The following is a 6,954-nucleotide window of genomic DNA, read 5'->3' on the forward strand; positions in this document are numbered from 1 at the left end:
TCCTCCATCCTAAAGGAGAACACTATTACGAGGACGTAGAACTTTATATGCATTAAATCATGTATGAAAACTTGTTCAAAATTGTATATGGTCATCCGATGATATTGAATATATATTGTATATTCCTCTTGAATTCTTTTTGGTTCTAATTTCAAATTTATTTGAAATTGTACATTCATATGCATGTATGTAGTACCGTAGAATATATGAAACTCCTTCAAAATTAAAATAAAGCACAAAAGAAATAAAACAATACAAATTAAACAGAAAACAGGTTTAAGGGGGGGGGCTAAAACCCTAAACCTGCGGCGGCCTTTAGTCGCGGTTGGCCAGAAGAACCGCGACTAAAGGTCCTCCGCCCCGACGGCCACCTGGCGCCCACGTGGACGGGCCTTTAGTCGCGGTTCTTAAGCAACCGCGACTAAAGGGGGGGGGGCCTTTAGTCGCGCCCGTTCGGTCGCGGTTGCGCAACCGCGACTAATGGCAGTTGCGAACCGCGACCAAAGGCCCTTTTTCCACCAGTGATATCGAATCAAGTATATCTGAATGTTGATCATCTCTCGGGCTCGGGGTGTCTGGTCGACTGCTTATCCGTGTGCTGGGGTGACAGAGGTAGAGAATGAGCAGCAGCTTCGCTTCTCTATACATCGGCAACCACAACACCGTCCAGTCCACGAACCTCTCGATGATCGTCATCGTCGCTACCGGAACCCTGCACCATTACAAACAAAGGTTCAGAAACTTCTGATTCTTCATAAGAATGGCACACAAAAAATGCGGTACATGTAGATGCCAATGTGCAACATTTTTTCCAGAGATTCTTATTTAAGCCGTAATGCACATTTGAAGCTATAAGCTATTTCCTAGTAGTGAAAAGTGCAGAGAATAGTTATATAAGAACGCATATACTGGTCCAGCTCAATAGCAAATAGCTATATGGTGCTAAACTGCCAGGGTAGGGTCAGGGTAATGCACAATCTAATATCGTACCTACACAGTTGTAGAAACAAACATAATAAACCTCTGATGTATCATAGCCGATTGGGATAAGGAAACCTAGACCAGTTCAACTTCTAGTGCCTAGCGCAAGTTATTATTGTTCCAGATAAATGAAACATACAAGACAAGTTGACAAGAATTGTGCCAGGTGTTAGAAGGGAGAGAGAGGAATTGTTGCGGAATATGATGGATGTATTATCGAGCCTCGAGGGCGAGTATATATTGAGTACAAGACTTGGAGGGCAAGATGCCTCTCCTAGAGATAAGGTAGGAATCCTAAACTACCAAATACATGTAACCCAAATATATCTCTAACATCCCCCCGCAGTCGTAGCGGTAGCGTTGCGAACAACATGAGCGTCGCGGACGGTCAGACTGGAGAGAATAGCAGCCGACGGACTGATATCCCCCCGCAGTCCTAGCGGGAGCGTCGTGGACGGTGTCGCGTCGCGGACGCATTGACTGTAGAGGAAGCCGACGAGTTGCTCAAGCGGATGATAGCCCTTTGTGCCGATGTCGATGTAGCCGAGAGCGTAGGATGGTGTAGCCGTGGTCGAGGTAGCCGTGCGAAGAATGCCGTGGTCGATGTCGAGTCGAGGTGGCCGGTGTCGAGGAGGTCGCCGTGGAGCCGCTGGCGCAAGGGGGCGCCGAGTTAGCATGGGCGCAAGGGTGTCGAAGTAGTGGTGCGCCGGGAAGAAGATGTTGTTGACGACGCATCGCGAAGGGTTTGCCAAGCCCGGGGACACATCGTGGACGAAGGCACGCACCGGTGCCAGCACCGGGCATGCGTAGACGGACGAAGACGAAGTTGACGAAGCGCCGACCAGGCTTGCCAGGCCCGGGGACACGTCGTGGATGAAGGCACGCATTGGTGTTGCCAGCACCGGGCATGCGTAGACGAGGGACCTGCATGAGCTGTACGCCATGTCGGAGAAGTCGGAGGGGCCAGCAGAGAAGAACTCGACGACAATTGCAGCGTCTATTGGCGCAGGGCCGATGTCACCAACGGTGGTCGGAGTAGACGAAGTGGTCGGGGTAGATGACGGCGACGCTGGCGACGGGATGGTGCTTGGACGAAGACGAAGGGGGTGGACGGGCGGCGGCGGCGGCTACGAAGGTAGCGGCGGCGGCGGCCAAAGAAGAGCGACCGCGGCGGCCTGACGGCGACGGCGGCGGCTAGGTTAGGAGTGCGGCGGCGATGCTCGAAGTAGGCGAAGAACCCTGACAACGTGAAGAAGACCGGCGCGAACGGTGGCGTTCCCGCGGCAAGGGAGACGGCGCGCCGCATACCATGGGAGGTCGACGCGCGGTGACAGCGACGTGGACCGCGGGCTGCGGCGCTACGGCCGGAAGGGGCGACGCAGCGGCGGCAGGCGGGCCGGGATGACGGAGGGAAGACCTCGGGGCGGCGGCGGGAACCGCGAGGCGGCGGCGGGGACTGCGTTCCGCAGTGCTATAGCTCAAAGAGGTGGTGTAGCGGCGGCTCGCAGGTCGGTGCAACCGCGGGGACGGCCTCGAGACGGCGGCGTGGACCGCGTGCCACGCTCGCTATGGCCCGACGGGGCGACGCAGCGGCGACGCGAGGGTCGGTGCAGCCACGGGGACGGCCTGGAGCGGACGGCCTCGGGGCAGCGGTAGACCGTGGGCCGCGGCACTACGGCCCGAAGGGGCGACGCAGCGGTGACGCGGGTCGGTGCAGTCGGGAGAAGAACCACGGGGCGGCGGCGCTGCGGCCCGATGGGGCGACGCAGCGGCAGCCCGTTGCTCGATCGGCGGAGGGGCGCGCTGAACTCGGAGACGATCTTCACGGGACGTGCGGAGGCGCGCGTAACTGACGGGCCAGGTCGGTTGCGCGGCGTAGATGAGGCGGATCGCGGCGGCGAGCGGGTGATCAAGCCGATCGCGCGCGAGGTCGGGGACGCCACTCGATGGAGGCGTGGTGGCGGCGGAGTCCGAGATGAAGCCGGCGGCGGCGGGCGGCAGGGCGGCTATGATTGGCCGCTGCATGGCGCGAGGCCGCCGGGTCGGGGTGATGCAGGAGTCCCGGTCGGAGCAGGGCGGTGACGGCCGGCGTAGATCGACGGACGGGCCGGCGCGCGGACGACGGCCTTGAGGGCTGCCTGTCACGCGAGGCCGCCGGGTTGGTGAAGTAGATGGCCGGTTGCGCCGATGTCGGAGTAGAGGCGCGAGGTGTCGACGGCGGCGGTGGCGACGCAAACCGATCAAGAAAAGATCGGAAAACCAAAAAGTAGACGCCGATCAAAACGACCGGCGAGAGAGAAAAATCCGGATCAAAGGATCGAGAAAAAGACTCTCTAGGGCAGCCGGCCAACACGGGCGGCGGACGAACCCTAGGTACGGGCGGCGCGGCCCCCGGCGGCAGTCATGGAGGCCGACCGCCCCGGGGGCGGCGCGCAGGTGCGGAAGCGGCGGCGGCTAGGGTTTAGGATCGACTTGCGATAGATACCATGTTAAAAGGGAGAGAGAGGAATTATATCAGAGCCTCGAGGGCGAGTATATATTGAGTACAAGACTTGAAGGGCAAGATGCCTCTCCTAAAGATAAGATAGGAATCCTAAACTATCAAATACATGTAACCCAAATATATCTCTAACACCAGGTACGTACTCTTAAGGTCATTCATCTCAAAGGACACCATCTTAGACGGCACTCGTGAAGAAGAGCACACGAAGTCCTGCAACTGCAAACATTTAAATATTAGACAAAAAATTGTGCAAGAGAAACAGGACCGTCAACAAGACTTAACAGAGGTCCCGAAGAGCATCGAACCCTAAGTCAACAGGATCGGCAATCGCCATAAGTTTCAAATCTAGAGACGGCATGGCATCTCGGTGGCTCGGTGCAGATCAGCAATCCGAGCATGAATTGCCTAACTCGATACAGGGAACACCATGGAAATTTGCGCCGGAAGATGGCATCGGAGAACACTTCTAAGGGTAGTATGTGATAAACTAAGATGAACTAGTCTCAGGCGAAACGCCAGTCCAATTCAAATCGAGCCGACGAGCTCTCAAAATTTCGCCAGGCAAATCCAGACCTAAACACGAACAGCCCCCAGATGACCCCGCCGCGTGCCGAATCGTAGATCGCCACCACCCTGCAGCCACAGATGGTGCCTAATCGAGGAGACGTATCACAGACACGGAGACCACCGAGTAGCGGGGGAGACAGAGGACGAACCGACGAACCGTACTACGGCGTCGGTTCGTACAACAAAGAGTATCTCTTTCACCAATTACAACAGACTGTCATGCTAACCTAGTTCTAGATGTAGTCGGTAAAATGCAAAGTTACATAATCACATGGCAAAAATTATTTGATGATTTGATACCAAAAACTGTGGTGGCTTAATGTACACATAGCTTAACTTGCTCTTGTGAAGATAAAGGTTGGTTTTCATCCACCTGAAGTTTATTCACACATTCACATATTCAGAATCTTCAGTAGGAAAACAAGCTAGTGCATGAACACAGGGAAAATTCAAGGATATACAATTTAACTCCAAAAGTTCACTGAATCTCTGGGAGACTATTCATAGCAATCGGACAAATAACAAGATTCCATAGAAAGTAACTAACAGAACAGCCCACATTACACACGCGTTGTCGATGCTAAACTGAAAGGCAAGGGGCTTAGAGCATATATTTCTTGGTCTCAGACGTAACAAGAAGCAGCGACATGTAAGGAATAAGATGCGAATGAAATGGAAGCATGGTAAGCAAGCCAAGTGACAACACCGCCTTCAACCACTAGGCCACTCCCTTGGAATACTGTTCTTTCAGAATTAGTATGGTTCACTGAAGATAAAAAATTTATGTAATTACCAGGTCTTGTATTCTGGTTCAAAAACCAGTAGGATGTGGTGATGCCCTTCCCCCAAATAACATTGACCCCAATACTTATTTATTGTCAAATTCTGCACTTCAGTTCGCAGCTAACGGCGGCGGCGGGGCTCCATCCCTCTTGCTGATCAGGTGCGTGTGGCGTTGTGATAGCAATGACTTGCAACAATGGACGTAGTTGAAGCAGCGGCGCGGCAGCCTCCGAGCACCGAGAGCATGACTCCCCCTCTTCTGATCGCGTCGGTATCGCCATGCTGCGGCCGCATCAAGCGGAGGAGGGAAAGGACCAATATCTGCCATGACCCCGCGTGGTGAGCCTGTTCAAGAGCTCACGTGGTGAGCCGTGAGCCTGCTCAAGCCAGGTGCCAACAAAGCCCAAGCGGTGGTGGTCATTCGGTAGATGCCGCAGGAAGTCACCCTTGTCACCGGCAGGAAGGGTGCTTGTGTGGGAAGGCAACGTGCAATCCTAGCTATTCATCTGTGTTCTGCTGGGTCGCGGGCGCCTGCGGCGAGCTCTCTTTGGTAGCCATGTGCTTCCCCATGTCTCATGGCGATCATCCGCTCTTGGGCGTGCAGGTGGCGTTGTGGATCTAGTCAACATCATGCTAGGCGGTGTCGATCCGGACTGGCTATGGCGCTGCTTCCGTGATTGTGACATCGTTATGACCTGCTGCCATATGTGAAGTTGATGGAGCTAGTGGCCGCACATAGTGGTGTCGTCTGATACAGATCACCCGTCGGCTGCCACTTGTGAGGATGGTGCGGCACTGCCAGAGCATCTTGAACCTGAGATTTTGGCCTGTGAAATTCCTCCCTCATCAAAGATTTCATCGCGTGTGCGAGGGTGGGCTGCTGCTGCTGGTGCTGGGATAGAGGCAAGTGGAGGAGACAACATATATTGACGATGACTTGGTGGTGCTTCTTGAGTACCCGGTCTCGAGCTTCGGGATGAAAATCCCAGGTCTGGCCTTACTTGGTTATACCTTGCAATGGCGGTGATTTTACGTCGTTACCATGTTGATGGCATTTTTCGGAGTTTGCTCGGACATGAACTTCAGGGTGAAAACCCAGGACCTCACTTTTGAAGGTTGGATCCGGCGATAGCGGCGCCTGTGTGTCGTTCCCTTCTTGGAGGCGTTGCTTTGAAGAATCTTTTCATAGTTGTTATGTTGTCAAGTGATAGTTGGTGCCCATGATCGTTGTCGTCTATCGTCTATCGTTGTTTGATCGCTTCAGGTTTTTTTTCTTCTTTTTTCTGCCAAGGCATAGCTTCGGTCTTTTATGACTTTGCTATTTGCCGACGTGGGTTTTTGGTTTTTGGTATTGGCTGTGTGCATCCTATCTATACAGAGGCCGGATATTCACTCATTCCGATGCTTCAATACGAGTCTATAGAAATGCCCTTTATCGAAAGAAAAAAAAAGTTCGCAGCTAACGTTCTGAGATATTATGATATGATGACAGATGTCCAAACAACAAATTGGTGCGCATATTTACCCCATCCTTGTTCCTTAGATCATTTCACAAACCACCCAAACACTATGCTGGGTCAAATCACTACAAGCCTAGAAGCACAAAACGCACAGCGCAATGCGTAATTCCCCTCCCTGTAGACAAATGGAACGCCTCCAACGAGAATTGGGCCCGTTCCAAACCGTGGAGCAGATTGAAATCACCACCGCAGGCGCCTCGATTACCATAAGAAACAAGACCAAAACAGCCAAGTCGCTGCGCAAAATCAGAATCGCCACCGCCCTGGCACGCCATCGGATCTACGCGCATCGCATGACGCAGATCAACCCACGCCTAGAAGTGCGGGATCCACGATTCCGGGCCGGATCGATCGGGACGGCGTTCGCGCGAGATGACCTAATGCGGATGAGGGAAGGAAAGGTGAGGGGAGGGGGCGCAAATCGGTACCATCGCCGTCCTTGTCGAAGAGGCTGAAGGCCTCCTTGAACTCGCCAATCTGCTCCTCGCTGAGCTGGTCCGCCGTGTCAAAGGGAAACCTCGAAGGGGCGACGAGGACCTGCAAATGTTACGCGAGCTGCGCGTTGATGGGGCGGGCAGCGGCGGAGGGGGGCGGGGGCGG

The sequence above is a fragment of the Triticum dicoccoides genome, chromosome 3B (genome assembly GCF_002162155.2).
Source record: "Triticum dicoccoides isolate Atlit2015 ecotype Zavitan chromosome 3B, WEW_v2.0, whole genome shotgun sequence".
Lineage (NCBI taxonomy): Eukaryota > Viridiplantae > Streptophyta > Magnoliopsida > Poales > Poaceae > Triticum > Triticum dicoccoides.